This window comes from Macrosteles quadrilineatus, unplaced genomic scaffold (assembly GCF_028750875.1).
Source record: "Macrosteles quadrilineatus isolate MER2022 unplaced genomic scaffold, UCM_ALF_1.0 Scaffold_6__1_contigs__length_79288215, whole genome shotgun sequence".
NCBI lineage: Eukaryota > Metazoa > Arthropoda > Insecta > Hemiptera > Cicadellidae > Macrosteles > Macrosteles quadrilineatus.
The window spans coordinates 18,016,747-18,039,496 of record NW_026542599.1 but is presented as its reverse complement, the minus strand read 5'-3'; positions in this window follow the sequence as shown (position 1 = coordinate 18,039,496).

The window sequence follows — 22,750 nt, the reverse complement described above, 5'->3', positions numbered from 1 at the left end:
TCATTGAATATGCAAATTTATGCACAAACTGGTTAACGCTGAAGTTTTTATCGAAAAAATTAAATAAGCACAATAAGCTCTAAATCTTCTCCTAATTGTATCAATCAATAACGATAACAGCTGAACAAACATACGTTTTTTAATATAGTAAAATAACTACTTTATCAGCATTGTACGTGTTAATAAATTTACGGATAGAAAGTCTATCCATCCAACAATCTGCAGGACCGCAGATGAAAGGGGGGGAAAAACATAAGGCAGCAGTGTTAATACATAATTGGTTTTTTAATGCCCGACACCAGATATGTCACATTTAGCTTCACGGGGACTACAACGCAAAGGACTGCAAAAGAATGGAATGAAAGATATTGGTCGATAGTTCCCAATGTCAAATCGAGTAATATAAAATACTGCAATGTATTTCATTCTTTAAATAGTTTTTATAATTAGCTGGCTATCAGTTTCGTTTGGTTTTCGCTTTTTTGGTTGTTTTTTGTACATCTCTGTTTATGTTGTAGTTAATTGAACTTATGTTGTTTTGTGAAGAGAAAGCATGTTTGTTAATAATATATTTAAGGATTAAGACTTAAATTGGTATCTAAAAACGTTAGAAAGAGTATTATTTGTTTAAGTTATATTTTACCACATTCCAAGCTTAAGGTCCATATAGCGATGCTATTGCAAGTCAGAATATGTTAATTACAAAGTGAATTTCTTCTTTGTTAGGGGCCATATTGCAATTGGATTTATCATACACATTTCAGATATTTAATAAGTCCATAACTACCTTTTGGAAGTAAATAAGAAAATAATCACTACAACTTTCAATCAGTAAAGGCAGTTGCCGTGATTATTTAATTTTTTTTGATCATTTCAAAGGACATTCCATTTTGTTTGATGTAGTACTATTACTATTTGTTGACAAACATTATCCGCATCAATATAATAGTTATGCAATGTGTACAGTTGCAAGATGGCTAATATTAAATAACAACTATACTTAACATTTTTGATACTTGGACATAGGCAAAAAACTAATAACAATGATATAATATTTAACAACAACAAGAAGCAAAAACAATAACAATGACGATCAAACTATATACCTTCTTTATTCTGTTACAAGGAATATAAACCTACCTAAGTGGTCTCAAGCGATCTACATACAGAGCCACTATAGCTTTGATATAATAATGGAGTACCATTTGTCTGCACTAATCTGGAATTCACCAATCGGAATTCATTATCAAATCGAATTAATTTCAAACAAATCAACAATATAATGTGCTAGAATACTTTTTTCATTGAATATGTTTTATTTGGTTCAAAAAGTACTATTAATAATGGTATTGGATTTACTTGTGTAATTACAGAGAAAGCAATAGCAAATGAACCCTAAATAATGGTAGGTTTTATTTTATTTTATTGCGCATAAAATGATTCATGTACTGTAAACCATAATTGTTTACGCTTAATTGAATACTGTAATTACGATTCAGTAATCAAATTCGCTGGTAAAAATGCAAACTCAGACGTAATAGGTTATCCCACTGATTGGCAAATTCTAATTAATGTTTCATCCAAACAATCTCATTTCAGCGTTAATGATGCTATAACTGATAATGGGCTTTAACTGTTAAATATTATATTGGGTTTAAAAAACAATTTGTCGTGTCTTATTAAAAGATTTTAACAGAAATGTCGAATCATTTGGTAAGTTGGTGGTCACTCGAGAACGCCAAGTACTTGGGGTCCATAGCGATGCTGTTGATTCGAATCCTGGCACCTTCCCCTACTTTTCATCTGAACTGACCCGGATCACCTCTTGCATGCGTTCCAAGAACGGATGCGTAAGTAATGTGGACAGTCAAAAACAATGGACAATAGAGAACAATACGTAGCTTACGGTCTCCAATTAACGATAGTTAAACAGCTAAAACCATCGAATTGTAATGACAATGAATTCATCTTGGCAGCTGGCAGTTTATTTAATATTTTACTTGCTGGGTGATCTGGTCCGAAACAACCTACCATGTATAACCATGATTAATTAATTTTAACTACTGTACATGTTGCTCGAATTCGAGCAATTGCAAAGTATTACAGGAGTTATTTCAAAACGAATAACAGTCATATTTACAATGAGTTTAAAAGAGTCAACTCAAAGATTACCGTTGTGTAACTCAGACCATGTTTATCTTCGTTATTGATAAACCTAAAGCATTCCAGCCGGGTTTCTCCTTCCCAAAATGCCTCGCTGTACAGGCAACACAGGTCATTGATAGAGGGCCAATTGAGAACGAAAAGTCGTTTTGGGGATAGTGTTAGGGCACATTTGTAACCTAATAGTTGAGATTGTCCAGGGTCAGGTGCTGACTGTGAAGAGTTAAGCCTATTACGCGCCACTGTTCTGTAGCTGCAGTCGTTCACGATTACGCCTCCTGTCTATGTTTCGTTTTCGTCACGTCGGAGACATTAAAAAAAAAAAACAACAAATAAACAAATTATAGCTACACTAAACAACGATAAACGCACAAATTTGAGTTACAATCATGCTAACACGATCCGTCATAGTGACACAAAACAACGATAACTACACAAATTTAAGATACAACCATACTAACACGATCAGTCTTGGGGTTTATGTTCACACAAACTCAAATAGTAAATAAATGTACTCAATGCGTTTGATTTAATTGAAAAATAAATAACAGCAATTAAATTATTTTGCTGATCAAAATGTAAACAATTATGTTCTCCATAAAGGATAACATGGGAACTTTCAAAGCCACTGGGGCAGAGCCCAAGGGACGCTTTCAAAAATGTAAGGCCAGTTTGCAAATCTACGCGACACGCTTTTTCCAATGAGACGTCAGTGGAAAAAAATTGGTTTAAGAAATGGCGGAGGAGTTCAACCGACAAAGTTTCATGTAGCGTATTAATTATATAGATTTTTGTAGTTTGTTTCTTCACTAGTTTAATCAATTTACTATCATCTTTTGTATTGTACTAGCCGTAAAAAAGTCTTGATCATCAGTTTACCAATATCAAAACGGAGCTGTCTGTTGGAATGTAAAATAAAAAAAAAACGATAAGCTAACATGTATGTGGTTTGTTGCCTCATGTTACCTGATATTTACTCCCTAGGGATTAAAATAGTATTTTACTCCTTAGGGGGTAAAAGAGCCACTTTAGACAACGTATATGATAAAAATGGCAATTTATGCCGCAGTATGACGAAAATATTTTGTTATTGTAGTAGGCAAACTTTTGAGCTATTCATGAGATTTTTTTGTTTCTTTTGCTATTTTTATTTTTAATTTTATTTGAAGGTCCATCATTGGTCTATTACATTGTCTTCGTAACATAAAAAGTAGCTTTTTAGTAATGAAAATTTTAACATTAGCTAAGCATATGTTATATACGTGTACACGATAATAGGCATAATAAATATAACATTGATACAATTATTTTCCATAACTCCCCAAAGGCCTCAAAAACACATTCAAAGCAGCTACGATGATGCTTGATGGTTGATGAACTCATGCGTTTCAAAAGCAAAGTGATGATACTCAGAATCAAAGACCAACCTCTGGCAAATACAACCAAACCAAATCCCTCTCGGAAACAATTCACTAGGTTATTTGATGGATTAATTTCCATTTGTTATACCATTGTTTTGAATTATATAAACTAATGTAATGTATCAATAGAAAATAATAGGCTATATGCTAGTTTTATATGTAACATTTTGGTTTGGTGTGACTTATCTTATAGTACAAATTGAACCATTAAACAAATATTTATGTATAAATAGACAAATCTTGTTATGTAAATTCAGTTCACCAATAATATAATAAAATATGATAAGTAATAGCACACTAACTGTCATTATTTCGTCAACTTTGACTTCAAGATTGTATGTTTAATATTCATAATTGCAATTCAAATAAGTGAATGTTTATCATAATATTGTAATAACATATACAACTATACTGTTGAAGTTGACAATAAAGTAATGAAACATTACACAGACAAAGTGCTGTAAAGTAGTAATCTATAACAGCTTTAATCTGAAAAATGCGAATTCTTTACAAACACATAATTAATCTAATAATCACATAATTAATCTTTACATAACAAGTTTTAAAATGTATAGCTATTTACTACATACTCTCAAATAAACCTGTAACCCCTGGGAGAAACTGCTTTCAAAGATAAAGAACTTCAAGGCTCTTTACCTTACCTTACCTAACCCTTACCTTACAGGGAGAAGAACTTGACAAGACAGGCCACCATTAACACAGTAAAAATGTGTTCACTTTTTATGATCTGCAGTTCACTTAGCCAGTCTCCGATGACAATAAGCACTGGTATGGAACTTTTTCACCCTACCTTGCTTTAACATGTACCTTCTCAGACTTAAAGGGACTAGAATAAGCCAAAAACTCATACCTAAAAAAAAGACTCGAAAAGCGAATACATAGCTCCCGTAACAGACTTTGGACTAAGAGCGGGGCACCACTGTCTCCTTGAGGGAATCTTCTAAGCTCCAGAAAAGGCTTCATCCATGGATCCTTAGGGACGAGCCCAAGAACTCAGTTTTCAAATTAGGAGTACTCAAATGGCCGTACTCAGTGATCAACACTCCAATCATCATCAGACCCAATAGGCAAATCTGATGATGATTTGAATAAATATATTTTTGGTCTGATGATGATTGGAATGACCAACCGAAATCATTTACCTATTACCATATTTTATAAGTATTTGCCGTCTTGTGAGTAAACGGTTCCAAAGTAAATCTATTGTTACAAATGTTATTTGGCGTATATTTGTACTTACATTTGTTTTGTATAGCTACTTAAATTATATAGTAAATATTTGATTATTAAGAAAATTTAATTTGTAGATCGTAATTTAATATCATTTAGTTTTTTTTCTGTTTTTAGGTTTTCAATAATACAGAAATCATTAAAAACATGGTATACAAGGACTGCAAAAATGTCTGTAGTTGTAAGCAGAATCCTTAAGATAAAATACATTTCTCTTGGCGCTAACTCAACGTGGATTGTAACAATTTACATACGAGAAGGTTCTAGACGTTTCCACTGCTGTTTGAATATTTTACGAGTCATTGAATATGTAAATTTATGCACAAACTGGTTAACGATGAAGTTTTTATCGAAAAAATTAAATAAGCACAATCAGTTCTAAACCTTCTTCTTATATTATCAAGCAATAACGATAACAGCTGAGCATACATAAATGTTTTAATATAGTTAAATAACTCCTTTATCAGCAGTGTACGTGTTATTAAATTTACGGATAGAAAGTCCATCCATCCAACAATCTGCACCAAGCATATAATCCATGCTGTACCAAGCATATAAGATTCCACTTAGCCAAGCCAATAGGAAGAAAGAACTGGACATAATTCCTTTTTGATCTTCTTGATCGCAATAGATTTTTAACCAAGACGTATGTTAATATAGGACATCGCAAGAAAGAAGAGGATAAAAATCAATAGTCTGAATAAACTACACAGCAGAACAACATTAGAAGAGATGAAAGAGGAGAAAAAACATAAGACAGCAGTGTTAATAACTAATTGGTTTTTAATGCTCAACACCAGATATGTCACATTTAGCTACACGGGGACTATGCAAAAGGTTGGAATCAAAGATATTGGTCGATAGTTTCCAATGTCAAGTCAAGTATTAATAAAATTCTGTAATGCATTTCTTTCTTTAAATAGTTTTTATAATTAGCTGGCTATCAGTTTCGTTTTGTTTGTGTTTTTTTATTGGTTTTTGTGTACATCTCTGTTTGTGTTGTAGTTAATTGAACTTATGTTGTTTTGTGAAAGAAAGCATGTTTGTTACCAATATATTTAAGGTGAAGGACTTTAATTGGTTTCTAAAAACGTTAGGAAGAGTATTATTTGTTTAAATTATATTTTACCGCATTCCATGCTCAAGGGCCATAAAGCGATGCAGTTGCAAGTCAGAATATTTTTATTGCATAGCGAATTTCTTGTTTGTTAGGGGCCATATTGCATTAGAATTTATCATACACATTTCATATATTGAATAAGTCCATAACTACCTTTTGGAAGTAAATAAGAAAATAATCACTCCTACTTTCAATCAGTTAAGGCAATTTCCGTAATTATTATTTTTTTTATTTCAACAGACATTCATTTTTTTGTTTAGTACAATTTGTTTACAAACATTATTTGGTATCAACATGATAATTATGTAATGCGTACAGTTGCAAGATGGCTAATATTAAATAACAACTATACATAACAGTTTTTATACTTGGACATAGGCAAATAACTAATAACAATGATATAATATTTAACAACAACAACAAGCAAAAACGATAACAATAACGATCAAACTGTACCTTCTTTATTCTGTTACAAGGAATATAAACCTACCCAAGTGGTCTCAAGCGATCTATATACAGAGCCACTATAGCTTTGATATAATAATGGAGTACCATTAGTCTGCACCAACCTGGAATTCACAAATCGGAATTCAATATAAAATCGAATAAAATTCAAACAAATCAACAATATAATGTGCTAGAATACTTTTTTCATTGAATATGTTTTAATTGGTTCAAAAAGTACCATAATTAATGACTGTTTAAAGTTATTTTTTCTAATTCACTGTTTCTAACAGCTGGTCTTATTTTATATCATGTTTACTTTTTGTTCAGTTTAAAGAAATACAGTCCACTAAAAACATCATCTAGTTTTTCTCTCTTAATTATCTATCTACATCTATCGTTCAATCTAAGTTTATCCATCAGTATCTAAATTCTTTAATCATTTGGTCCTTCTGACCCGGAATAAATAAGTAATCAAGAAAATTTCCTGTTCTCAGTTGAAGTTATGTCCCTAGAATCCAAACTAGGTCTTCAAGCAACACGCTTAAAAATCTTAGAAAAAGCCACAGACTATTTCAAGGAAAAGGATATAACAACTATATTGAAGCCTCAAGTACAAACCCGGATTGATGTTATCGAAGCAGAATGGAGGAAATTCGAGAGGGATCACGAGAAAATATGTGAGTCAAAAGCTGACATACTAAAAGACCTAGCCTACATAAATGAAGATCACTACAGTCAAGCACTTGAAGCATATATGGTAAGCAAATCTGCAATGCTTGTTCTCTTAGATGAGCTATCGGTAAATTCTCAACAAAATCAAAGCACATCTGATATCAATACATCTAGTTCTATGAGTAAATCAAATCAACCTATACTACCTAAAATATCTCTACCTCAATTCTCAGGAAGTTACCAGTCTTGGAAACCTTTCCATGATCTTTTTTCTTCACTGGTGATCCAAAATCCTAACTTAACTGATGTAGCTAAGTTACACTATCTCAAAACCAGTTTGTCAGGTGATGCTGCTCAATTGCTAAGCAATTTCCAAATAACAGGAGAAAATTTCATGCCAGCTTGGGAAAAACTTGTGACTAGATATGAAAACAAACGTGTTTTAATCAAAAGGCATTTGGATGATATATTTAATTTAAAACCTCTAGAAAATAAATCTGCTAGTGGTCTCAATCACCTCATGTCTACTATCAATGAGTCTTTAGGTTCCCTCAAAGCGCTAGGATCTCCTACAGATAAATGGGATCACATCTTGGTGTACATGATTGTACAACGACTAGACCCAGAGACACACGAAGCATGGGAGATTCGTTACGGAGTCTCAACAGAACCCTCCACCCTAGAAGATCTTCAGACCTTCATCGAAGGTCGTATTCGAGCCCTGGAAAGTATTGAGTCACGAGCAACACCACCAAGCGATGTAACGAAGTTTAAAGAAATACAGTCCACTAAAAACATCATCTAGTTTTTCTCTCTTAATTATCTATCTACATCTATCGTTCAATCTAAGTTTATCCATCAGTATCTAAATTCTTTAATCATTTGGTCTTTTTTTTTTATTTTTTTATTATCTATCTACATCTATAGTTCAATCTAAGTTTATCCATTAGTATCTAAATTCTTTAATCAATGACATTGGATTTACTTATTATAATTACAGAGGAAGCCATAACGAATAACTCCTTAATAATGGTAGGTTTTATTTTATTTTACTCCGTTCAAAATGATTCATGTACTGTAAACCATAATTGTTTACGCTAAATTTAATACTGTAATTACGATTCAGTAATCAAATTCGCTGGTAAAAATGCAAACTCAGACGTAATAGGTTATCCCAGTGATTGGCAAATTCCAATTAATGTTTAGTCCAAACAATCTCATTTCAGCGTTGATGATGCTATAACTGTTAATGGGCTTGAACTGTTTAATATTATATTAGGGTAAAAAACAATTTGTCATGCCTTATCAAAAGATTTTTAACAAAAATATCTGATCTTTTGGTAAGTTGGTGATCACTCGATAAGGTCCCGTACTTGGAGTCCATAGCGATGCTGTGGGTTCGAATCCTGGCACCTTCCCCTACTTTTCATTAGTGCAGTTCACCCTTGTACCAACCGGATCACCTCTTGCATGCGTCCCACGCACAGATGCGTAGTCAAAGTGTGCAGTCAAAAGCAATAGAATATAGAGAACAATACGTAGCTTCCGGCCTCCAATAAACGTTTGTAAAACGGCTAAAACATCGATTTGTCGTGAAAATGAATTTACCATTGCATCTGGCAGTTTATTAAATATTTTACCTAACCCGCCATGTTAAACTTCCCTATCCCAAGCGTGATGTATACAACTTCCTTACTTCTCGAGTGATGTAAAGTATCAAAAACTCACTCGGTGATGTAATTAAACCCATTTAAATAACATTGAGTGATTAAATAAAAAAATATACGTCTATGGAGCCAACGACGTTCAACGCTAGAAATCAGCTGTGCTCTTGAATTTTATTGTTATGTTTTGAAGAATTTTCCTAACCTAGCTTTTGTTTGTAAATGAACGTTACTGTTAGAAGATGAGTGAAATGGATAATGATTAATATTGTTCGTAACCTCCTGTATATTGTCGGGTCTTGTAAAATTTTGTACGTTACACGTTACGCAAGAGCGTGTTTACATCACTTAGGTAAATTATGCAACTCGCTTCCGCTCGTTGCACAACCTTCACCTGCGTGATGTAAAAACGCTCTTACTACACTTGTAAGGTAAATAGCCATTCCTTCACTGAGTGATGTGGTCCGGTTATTAACAATGATGTTCAGTGACAACCAACCATGTATAACTATTATTAATTAATTTTAGTTTTTGTAGTTTCGTAACTAATTTATTCAATTCACTATCAACCTTTGTATTATACTAGCCGTAAAAAAGTATTGAACATAAGTTTACCAAAATAAAAATGGAGCTATCTGTTGGAATGTAAAATAAAACGATAAACTAACATTTATGTGGTTTTGTTGCCTCATGTTACCTGATATTTACTCCCTAGGGATTAAAATAGTATGGGGTAAAAGAGTCACTTTAGACAACGCATATGATAAAAACGGCTAGTTTTGCCACAGTATGACGAAACGATTTTGTTATTGTAGTAGGCAAACTTTTGAGCTATTCATCAGATTTTCGTTCGTGTCGTTTGCCATTTTTAATTTGCGTTTTATTTGAAGGTCCATTAATAATTGGTCTATTACATTGTTTCGGTAACATAAAAAGTAGCTTTTTAGTGTTGAGAATGTTTACATTAGTTATGCATGTTTTATATACGTGTGTAGAAACAATAACAGGCCTATTAATATAAAATTGATACAATATTTTCCATAATTCCCCAAAGGCCTCAAACCCCATTCAAAGCAGCTACGATGATGCTTGATGGTTGATGAACTCATGTGTTTCAAAAGCAAAGTGATGATACTCAGAATCAAAGGCCAACCTCTGGCAAATACAACCAAACCAAATCTTTCTCGGAATCATTTCACTAGGTTATTTGATGGATTAATTTCCATTTGTTATAACATTGTTTTAAATTATTATATAAACTCATGTAATGTATAATTTGAAAATAACATATACTAGTTGTATATGTAATATTTTGTTTTGTGATTTTTCTTATAATACTAATTGAACTATCACACAAATATTGATGTATAAAAAGACAAATCTTGTTATGTAAATTCAGCTCACCAATAAAGTAATAAAATATGATGAGTAATAGTAAACTGTCATTATTTCGTCAACTTTGACTTCAAGATTGTATGTTTAATATTCATAAATGCAATTCAAATAAGTAAATGTTTATCATAATATTGTTATAACATATACAACTATACTGTAGTAGTCGACAATAAAGTAATGAATCATTACACAGACAAAATGCTGTAAAGTAGTAATCTATAACAGCTTTAATCTGTAAAATGCTAATTGTTTACATAACCAGTTGTAAAATGTACAGCTATTTACTACATACTCTCAAATAAACCTGGAATCCCTGGGAGAAACTGCTTTCAAAGATAAAGAACATCAAGGTTCTTTACCTTACCTTACCTTACAGGGAGTTTTGAAGACCTTAACAAAACAGGCCACCATTAACACAGTAAAAATTGTGTTCCCTTTTTATGGTCTCATGCTCACTTACCAAGCATCTGGTGACAATAAGCAGGGGTATGCAGCTTGTTCACCCTACCATGTTCTTTCTCAGTGAGACCACAGAAAACGTACAGTACGTTTTCTGTGGTGAGACTCAGAGAAAGTAGAAGTAGAACGGGCCTTAAACTCATACCTAAAAAGAAAGACTGGAAAAGCCAATACATAGCTCCCGTAACAGACTTTGGACTAAGGGTAGAGCACGACTGTCACCTTGAGGAAATCACCTACGCTCCAGAAATGGTCTTTGGATTCCTTCGGACGAGCCCAAGAATTCAGTTTTAATTGAAAAGTGGAAGGCAGCGTTCTCAAGGTCCTTCACACACGTCAAGCAGATCCCTGGGATGGATAAATTTCATGTAACTTTCATGCCAACGAGTAAATATATCAACATCGAGGGATCAATCAAGTTCTTGATAAGTACAATCTAGTCCATCCGTAGTTCCTGAGTAACCGTTCCAGTCGGTTAGTCGATATACTTATGGAATATTGTGAATATGCAAACAGTTATATAACATATTTTGAAATATCTTATCTGGTTTTTATAGTTCTACTATTACAAAAAATTCAACACAGAACGATAACATTTTGTAGTTAGCTTTCTCATTTTCCTTCGAGCCAAATTGAATACCAAAATGAAGAGTATAATAATTAATTAGTTTAATAATTATCATCAATTATTTAAGTTACATTTTAAATCGTGGTTAAGATATTATTGAAAAACGTCCAAGAAATTTGAGTAGTGGTAATAACATTTTTTTATTTATTACTCAATGAAGAAGCTAAAAAAAATAGTTTATAGGTAACTTTACCTACATTAAAACGGGCTTAGTGCAGAGGTTGATAAAGTATTAAGCAATTAAGGTACACAAATTTATAAGATTACTAGCAACAGTGCCCGTTGTGGTTAAATATAACGGTCTCTAGTAAAATAATGGTTATGAAATCCATACACCGATTTACTCACTAATATTAATGGTACAGTTTTAGCACATAACATTAGAATCACACATTTAACATAAGGATCACACTTTAAACATAAATGATAATTGTTAACAACAACATTTAATCAAAGAAAAATTAATTAGAAACAATATAACAATAAACTGTTGAATCATTAACACATGTTTCGTATGATTAGATTATGCATACTGGTAAACCAAATTATTGCCATCTATAAAAATAATTGGTTTTTCTTTTCCGAGTCGGGTTAGCTCTTCTACCCGACCGATTTTCATAATTTTGGCCTTAAACTGGTATGGACGTGCCGTGCCGCAGATTTGCCATCAAGCATCGGAATTCATTTTGACGTATATTTCGAGTTATGCACAAACTGCCTCCCTGTACATTTCTTATGGGAGTTAAATTTGTTTTTTTCGAGTTCGATGTTTCGCAGGCGGGCGATGGTTTACAGGAGGGCTCTTCTACCTGCCCGATTTTCATAATTTTTGTCTTAAAATAAAGCTATGCAAGCACATATTTGTCATCAAGCATCATCATTAATTTATCTAATATATTACTCGACGAAAGAATTTTTTTTCTCTTCAATTAAAAATGTATTCTAGCAGTTCTAATTACATTATACATTTTGGTCTAAAAACCTTAAGTGAAATACCAGCTTTAATTTGAGCTATTGATTATTAAGATCGGACTACCTAAATAAAGCACACTGCTGAATCACGAATCAACAATAAATACAATTGTTTTAGTACATATCTGCAATCAATGATACGTAACTCTATTTTTATTTAAATTATTTTATATGTCTTGGTCTTAAAATACTTCAAAGGCTTTCACTTGAGATATTGATAGTTTTAATCAGTTAAGTTCAAGATACTGTATCGCTCAATCAGAAAATATAAATTTGATTATATCTTGGATATGGAATTTAGTTTTAGATACATTTACTTAATTCTAATTACGTTATTCTATTTGATTTGACCTAAGAACCTTAATTGAAATACCAGCTTCCATTTCATTAAAACACGCAGCTAAATCACGACCAACACAAATTGTTCAAAAAATTGACTTATTTATCATCGATTTATAGCCAAACGATCTTGCTTGCAACCTCAACAATACTTTCATAATTATTTACAAATCTTTACAAATTAGGCTATCCAATGACATATTAATTAATAAAATCGGTTCAGTAGAACTGTAGATTTAATTGTACAAAGTTTAACGATAAAATCTTTAATTCAGTATTTTCTCACTACTATAAACCTGGAGGTTGCTAACGTTTTTAAAATAACTTTGAAACGGTGAGGAAATCGACCAAAGTTGAAGGTAATATTCTGAAAGATAATAACATTTCCTACACATTACTATTATGAATTTCTTGATTATACTCAATAAAGGTAGCCTAAAACCCTACAAATATAGCCTACAAATATAAAATTGAAAATATAAACCTGGAATAAAAGGAGTTTTAAATGTATTAATTTTTTATTTTTTTCCCTTAAATATCTAATACAATCAAACTTTCATAATTATTTGCAAATCTACACAAATTAGGCTTTCCAACGCCTCATTAAGTAACAAAATCGGTCCGGTAGAAGTCCTGATTTAGTTGTACAAAGTTTAACAAAAATATATCTAATTCAGTATTTTCTCACCACAATAAATTTGGAGATCACTTAGATTATTGCCAATATCTTTTAAATGGAGGGTAAATCGACCAAAGTAAATGTGATATTATGAAAGAGAATAAAATTTACTACAAATAACTACTATGCAACTCTTGAAAATACTTAATAAGGGCAGCCAAAAGCTGGCTACAAAAAGAATCTTGAAAACAGAAACTTGAAAACCCCAGTTTTTAATGTATTTTGTTATTTTTAATTTTTCACCACAAATATTTAATCAAATCAAAATTTTATAATTATTTGCAAATCTACATGGGTTAGGCTTTCTAATGACCCATTAATTAACAAAATCAGTCCAGTAGAAGTCTAGATTTAGTTGTACAAAGTTTAACAAAAATATCCCAAACTCAATATTTTCTCATTACTATAAATTCGGAGGTTGCATAGCTTTTTTGCAAATAACTTTTAAATGGTGAAGAAATCGACCAAAGTGGTGATATTATGAAAGAGAATAAAATTCCCTACAAATTGATACCATGCACTTCTTGGAAATATTAAAAAATGGCAGCTAAAAGTAGCGCCCAAATAAAAAGTGTGAAAAACACTGTTTTCAATGTATTTCTTATGGAAACACGTTTTCTTTAATTTATCACCATAAATCATAACAAAAACAAACTTTCATAATTATTTGCAAATCTACACGACTTAAGCTTTCCAACAACCCATTAATTAATAAAATCGGTCCAGTAGAACTCTAGATTTAGTTGTACAAAGATTTTTAAAACTGAATTATATTTAGAATAGATGTATGGAATTAAATAACACATTAATCACTTAATAAGGTATAATCAGACAATACAAACTTAAGCTAAATAAAAAAACAACAAGAGGAAATAAGAATCACAGTGACGGTATAAAATATTAAAGATGTTTCCGAAACAAAACGCTATTAGCTAATGTACCTGTTAGTTCGCTAGTTTTTATTAAAACTGCACTAGGGAATATTTCAAGTTGTTCGTTGTTATCAGAAAATAAATTGACTTCTTACGTCAAATAAATTATTCTTCTTGGGAAAAAATACTTTTAAATAATAGACTGTGCGTTGTTAAAATTTCATGAGGATATAGATTACACCCTATTCAAAATAACTTTTGAATTAAATCGTGTATTGTAAAAGTGTTATGGTAGTAGGTATGATATTATAGTATAAACTGTTGTTACTATGGTTCAAATGGTTTTTATTTTATTTTATAAAAATATAGGACACTTTGGTTTTATACGGAAATCATCCTTATAAATTATCCTGTAGTGGTTATGTTAGGTCGAGTTGTCATAAATAGAAAGTATGACTCATCTGGTATCATTCGATTCATAACGAAACGAAGAAAGTCCTACAAACATTTATGATAGCCCAAACTAACATAACCACGGCAGCCCCAAGTACCAAATATAATTTGCTAAAAACATAAATTGTTTCTAGAACGCACCAAAATACAATTATTCTACCTAAATAAATATAAAATTACCACTTAGTAAAAGGTCTCATGTAAAATACTAAAAATAATTTTATTCACTTAAATTTATATAATCAAAACAAGTATAACAATTTTACATATAGGCCTACATAAAACTACTCATCGTTACCTATATAATATGCGACATAACAAAGTTACCTTTGAAAAACTCAAATTTTAACTATAAAAAAACTACTATTATTCATAGTTAAAATAAAAATAATGTTACGATTCAACCCAATAGTGTACGCTGTTTGCTTTTAAAACCCATTTGCCTATTCGCCAAATGTTTATTTCGCCAGTTTCTTCATGTGTCCTATTTTCAACGCTACATGCTGAGTCACGTTCAGACAAGTTGACACAAGTTAGGACATGTCCGCTGTAGAGTTTACCTCATCACAACTGTCACACGACATTGGCTAGTTTGAACAACTCATCTGTCTTCTCATGTAATATAAAATGTAACAAAAACTCTCCAATATTTTCTAAAGTCTTGGTGTAATCGTGTGTTTGTTTTGACTAACACTTGTTGAAAGTGTTAATTTAAAATCTGGGTAGTTGATACAACCACAATAATTTGATACCTCACCAATAATCAAGTATAAAGTTGGTATAATGTTTTATTTGTTCCATAAATAATATCTTGTAGGACTTATTTATTACAAATCCTTATAAATTCTTTCTAATTTTGATCCGACCAACGCCGAAAATGAAAGTCATTAAATTTCTTGACAGCCAAAACAATATACAAAATAAACTTGGTCGGGCTTTAATTTGTTTTAATATCATATTGATATACTGTTTGTTGTTACTAAAACTAGATTGATGATTAAATCAATTAGACGCAATAATAATAAAGTTACCTCGATTATGTTTGGTGTCTTCCGATGTTGCTTGGAGGATTAAAATTGTTAGAATATAGTATTTGATTAGGTTTTCATTTTAGACCATAAACTTTATTTGGCTAAATGTTTCAACTACTATGTTTGGGAAGGTAAAAAAAACTCCTCCCGTTTTCAAGTTGCTAACAATAAATCTATATTTAACTAATCACTCCTCACCTAAACTGTCTAAAGTAATTTTCTTTGTCGGTTAAATCATATATAGTATAAGATATAATTTTTTTCATGTATTCAAACTGCCTTACTAGCTAAACATATGCTAATAATAATTTATCAACTCTTTCAATTTAATTGTATTTTTAATACAACATACCTTAAAAGCTTATTTACAATGAACCCATTTTAAAGATTATGCTAAAATATAATGTTAAACATTTCGTAAGTAAAGTACACAGTATATTTTTTAGATTTGTTTTACCAAAGATGGCTATTTCAATTGTCCTAATTAAAAGAGAAGATTCCTTAGTAAAACCTTCACGTTTTCTGAACAATGCCGCATATTGCCAGGAACTTTCGTCGAGAAATACGTGCCGGCATGAAAGGGTAAAATTTAGCTTTTTACTTAACAATTGGAGACAATTTTAATGTTTTTTTTTTCATTTACTCTTAACTAAAAACGCATGGAGCTTTAACCGAGTTTTAAATCTAGTCATCTAAAAATATAAATTCTGAAATATTTGGCTATCTATCCAACACATTTTTATTTAGGTTGAAACCAATCAAGATTCGTTCATAATATACTATATTGTTTTTAACATAATAGCAGAGTAATAACTTCGTACGGCGTTGACGTATGAGTATAAAATGCATAATACAGTTTTACTCGTTCTTTGCGTTTGCAATGGACTTTGACTTTGACTATGAGAGGACACGGTTTAAGAAAAATTGTTTTTTTTTTTAATTTACGGTATACTATAGTATAGCATATCTACCATAACCTTCATGATCACTGCACTTAAACAATGAAAAAAGTAAATTTCTCACAGCTTTTTGTTGTTGCTTGGTAACTAATAATAATAATTTTTGGTGCATAAAATAAATAATAATAATGCTGCACCCTGTTGGTAAACCTCATAACATTTTAATGCTATTGCATAAAACCAACATGTGTAGTTTAAGCAGTTGACAAACGTCTTTAATTTCTTTTAAATATGAATACTCATAAGGTAAACAGGGAAACACTAAAGCCATTGGGGCAGAGCCTTAAAAGATTTTGAGATAAAAATATGTCTATACGTTAATCGGGAATGTGAGCTATTATCATAACATATTTCAACCCAATCTGACCAGTAGTTAAAGCGGGATTGAACTTTAACCAAACAAACAAACACACACTCACACTTTTACATTTATAACATTAGTATGAAGTATGATTATCATGATATACTTTATTAATTTATTTTCCTTATTATTACAAATGTTTCATAAGTAATCTTTATGGTAGTTAAAAGATGTAAAACTATTGTCATAATATTTAATATCCTAGAGTGCCAAAAAATGAAGGCACAGTTTTGGAAGAACCGCCTATTTAGATAAAAAAAATTTTGATATCTCATATTAAAGGTTAAATAAATAAAGTTTTTTTTTACAATTAAGTAACACATTACACAAATATAATTTATCGGTAAAAAATTAACTAAAGAGTAAGTGAAAGTGCATGAATATTTATATGAATATTTATTCTCCAAGTTCTGTACAATGCACACTCAGATAAATGTATATTTAGCCATAAAACTAAAAACCTGCAGCATATTGTTTATGTTAACTGACTTAAAACAACATAATAATTGCTTTTTAAGGCTTTATAGCACCAATTTCAATTAAAATCCTAATAGAGTACAACGTACAAATGTATTGGGTATTGTTTTAAATGTAAATTAATCTCTTTACAAACGTTATTTGTGAACTATTAATGTCTGTATTTAGTCCTCAGGGTCCAATTATCTGAACCAGACGATTTCAATTTGATATTTATGGAATATCAGCCCTCCTATGTTTAAATGATAATGAACACAACAAAAGTTAGCGTGGCTACAAGATTTTTTTCTTTTTAACGGTAATAATGAACACATTATTTATGATCTTTGGTATAAATATATAAAGAGTCTTGCTTCATTGTCAAACTTTCAACCCAAGACATGTCAGACAAGTTTCAACAGATCTCAACTTGTCTACGGACTAGTTTACCTTGTCCCAACTGTCACATAGCATTGAACAATCGTAAACAACCTCTTTTCTTATTTTATTGGCTTGGAACTTCAAAGTTATTTAAATTTAGTACAATTACTTTGTACGATTGTTCCTTGTGTTCAGTTTTTAATTGTATGATTGTCGGAAAGCCTTTCAAAGTCGATTATAATTTTTATCAACGTAATTGCAGGGACACACAATTTAAAATTATGTAATACTTAGAAATATAAGAAACTTATAAATGTTTTCTTTAAGGATATTTTGTTTTCACTCATCCTGAACTGCCTAGCAATATCTCACAATATTAACAAGAGGAGTTGAAGGTAAAGAGGCTTACCGGGAAGGAGGGATTAGAGCCACAATGGCAACAAAGAGTATCGACAACTCTTGTAAACAGCTTCTCTTTTTAGGGAACATTTCCGCCTTTATTGTGACAAACACATTTTTTACTTGACAAGGGTATTTTCCTTTGACAAAGATTTTATTTGTATTTTTTTCATACGAGTTAAAATAATATTTTGGGGGTTTTTTTAATGGTTTTAGGTACGTACAAAGGAAGACTATCTCACAAGAATATAAAAATTATCTCATAATTTTTTTTTTATTTGTGTCAAAACTAAATTGATAAAATAATAGTCCTGTAAAACTTCAATACATTCAATTTAGTTGATTCTCTACCTTTTTTACAATTGTCAGCTAACCTGTTAAAACACCATTGATCTTTCTTTTAATATTTTTTAGTTATATGTTTGGTATGCCTTCTGTCATGTGGCAGTGAATAGTGTTAAGCATATTTTTACTAGACAGTACCGAAAAATTGAAAAACACAGTCCACTGTACCGAAAAACAGAGGTTCACTAGCTCAAATCTCCCAATTGTAAATTACATACACTTACAATATTGAAGCTCTTTTTATAGAAACATTTATTAAGAATCAGAATTGACTTTATTTAAAAAAAGAATTCGGCTTGTTATATGGAAAATTAGGAACTTTTTTAATACCTGTTCCCTAAAGTTTTCGTAAAAGGCAGATATATCTACTCTGATTAACATTTAGATTTTCCAGTGAACTAAGCTTTACTTTGATATGAAAAGCTATGATAATATTATATACAAAATATCATCATGTTTATTTTTTTTTTCGTTGTTGCTGGTAACTCTTTAAGAATTGTAATTCAATAAACAATATACGTGCGTTTTTAGGCTAACAGGTTTTATTAGTAACAACTTGAAAACCAAAAGAGTTACGGATAGGGGTTAAGTTTGAAATTTGCTTCGAATTTCCATACCTTTTAAATGAAATGCTTTTTGAGATGTGATAATATTTGTACCTTTGGGTTTTGACGTTGTAAATACTTTCAAATTTAAATTTATGATTTGTAATAATGCTGCAATAATGTTTATCAAAGTAATGCTTACCTTATAAGGAAAGCGAATCAGAGTAGTGGTACCTGCATTTTACAGAAATATGGAGTATTCAAAATTGTAAAACCATTTTCAAATAAAGAGATGCTATTCATTAACAAATAAAATAGTTAGGGACGTATTCTTCCAATACGTTTGTTCAAGCAAGAGTGTTTAAATTATGTAGCCTATAATTTAATTTGCATCATATGTTTGCACTTTATGATTGTGAGATTTAACGAGTTTTTGTTTTGGAGAATATTGTACATTAAAAGTTTTTTAATTTTCTTAGTTTTTCCTTAGATTGGTTTACTGAAAAACCTTTTATTTTATCATTGTAAGCCCAATGATTTGTCTGAAATCAATATTGGACACCTTACAAGATTCACCCTGCATATCATGTCAGATTTATGGTAATCCAACCCAATATCAGGGATTACTGAAATAGATCTGTACAGTATAACTGTCCTCATGGGTGCAGTTAGATTGTCGTGGTGATTGTATTGTAAATATTGTTCATTACAATACAAAGACAATAGTATATAAGGCTGAATACCTATAGTACTTAAAATTATATTTAAAGAGAGAAGAAGTAGAAAAAATATTATGACGCCTGCACGAAAATCCAAAATATATTTTAGATGCAAATAAAAATATATATTTATGTAACATTCAAAAATTACTTTGTTTTGAGGGTTTTGTAAAGTACCTAGTTTTTTTTATTAAAACATACAGGGAAGAGAGGTTTTCTACTGATTCATTGGAGTCGAACTTTTTAAAGGTTATTCCATTCTAAAATTAATGAAAATGTTTAAATTCAATTTATTTTTCCATATTCAACACATATACAACATGGATTGATAATAAAACTGCAGAGTTGTTTCAACATACTTAAAAAACAGTTCATGCAAGCATTACAACAAAGGCCAGATGGAAATGTGCTGGAATATTTAATAACGTAACCCATGCATCGATATATAACAACCCATGCTCCTTTAACTGCAGCTTATTTGAATGAACACTTAATAACAAGATAAAGATATTCATTAAAATTACCATTGCAAGTGGAACTTATTATTTCATTGTTTTTATTTAATTTTTATTTGACTTTTTAGATAGAAAGAGCTGTTATACAGTTCACACATTGGTAGTCGTAGTGTGAGACTCCTGAATCGATCAGACGTTGATCAGACCACACACAAAAAATAAGTAAGGTCATTCCAGGGCTTGTAGCAGACTGCAACCCCCTGCACACCTTACAGACTATAGGACACACAGATCAAACGGGCCTAATCCTCCGTCATCATCTCTTCTTGTCGAATGTGTCACAATGTAAAATTCATTGTAAAAATGGTGTTTGCCGTCAAAATAAATAAATAAATCATCGGATTGGTAGTGCCCACCGACAACAGTCCTATATGGTGTTCCGAGTGCAGGAAGTGATCAGGAACAATTGCAGTTGTAGGTTGCAATTGCAGTAGGTGCAATGGGGTGGTGCATTTTTGCTCATCTTAAAGAGACACGACCGGAAACCCCGTTATTTGTCAAAACTAATTGAGGTAATAAGCCATTTCATTATACCACTGGATAACCCTAAGTTAAACTTACTGATTAATAATTACAACTTACGTCAATCAATCCAGTATATCTATGGAGGACGCACGTTTCGACATTTAGGTCATCTTCTGCTCCGCTGTTGCACTAGGTTATTCCATACTTAGTTGCATTGTTGGTGTAGCAACTGCGTCAAATATTTTACATTGAGAAACATAGTCTGACGTAAACATAAAAACACAATAACACGACACTGACGAAAACATTTAGTAAAACTATCACCGTGCGCACGGCTGAACGGGCTCGGGACTGCAGCGGCACTCAGTTAAAATGCTGGGTTTTCCTGTAGAAAGCTAATCTAACAAACTAATAAGAGTACATAAGCAAGAGGTAAATCAGAAAGTTCTTAAAGATGAAAAGCTATGGTAACTTTTGATTGAAGAAGTTTATAAAAGTTTAAAAGGCGTTTCATAACTTTTCACTGTCTAATGGATTCAAGAATCTTTCTGTGCTTAAGATATTTTTTTAAACTTTTATTTATAAACAGAGAAACCACCATCTTACTTACTCTTTTACAAATTTTTTATTACTGTTAATTTTAGTTTTTCCCTTTTTTGTTTAATTTGAGCTATTATTCATAGATACTTACAAATACATATTGCATAATGGTTTGGACCTGTTTTTTTTATTTAGTCGTTTATATTACTGAATTCTGTACGACCTATATTCATAAACTTTGTTTCTTATGTAGTCTTAATACAAAATTACGATAATTTATAACTATATACTGTTTTAAGATTTATTGTCTGTCAAATATTTTCTAAACACTTCTATACTTTTTTAAGTCATTATGTTTCAAGAATGGCAGATATATTTAATTTTATGTAATCTACGTTTCATTTGGATTGGAAAAAAATTTTGAAGGAATTTTTTATTTAAATACATTTGAATATTAAGAATGTGCTGTGATGAATGAATATGCTGTAAAAGCATTAGTTTTCATTTTCGTGTCCAAATAGTTTTTCACGGTCTTCTTTCAAATTATATATTTTACAAACCACCTAAAGACGGAAAAATAATAACTTATATTTGTTGTCAGAAGGAATACAATTATTCCTTTATCCATTAAATAAAATTAATATGTCTTGTTTGTCATATACCAAATGTCACACCTTTAGAGTCAGTTGCAAAGGAATGCTTGATATTAAATCGTCTTTTCAACCCTGTTCATGTTCTACTTCTCTGCCAACATATACTTTTTCATTAAAATATATTGTCAAATGTCACAAGGGTATCATTAAATGAATCAACGTAAAATGTAAATTATGAGTTGTATTTAAAATTCTAGAAAAAACTACAAAACCACGCGAAATTTTATATTTTAAGAATGTTCTGTTACACGTTCAGAACATCGTAAAAATTGGTTGGCAATAAAATTGTATATACATACACTATATGGAAGAGATTTAGCGTAATGAAAGCAATCGAAACCTTTTTTTAATAAATTAACAATACAAATATGGACGAGCTTTATAGAAATTAATCGTTTAAATTCGTAATAGCATACATTACACTATATAAACTAACAATCGTCATGAAAAATATTGTTTACTTTAATGATAAAAAGTTAAATTACAATTTCCATCCATTAATGTATAAATCGAGCTAATGTCACCACACTTTTCCAAGACATAGTTAAATTGGGTTTCAACATACTTACCACTTTTGCGACATTCCAACGACGTCGAAAATGAGTAAGCAATACTGATATTCCCTAGAGCGCTTCCCTTTGAACCAGTATGTCAAAAGCTTATTGCATACTCATGGTATTTTATACGTATAATGGATATTCAAGTAAACAAGGTACTTGGTAGGCTATATTGTAAAATATGTATTTTCTCTTTTGCTCTGCCTTTGAACAAAGCCTTATTGTAATATGTAAACCCTAACCTTTACATCCAAAGTAAAAAGTACTGTAATACTTTTCTGTAATATTT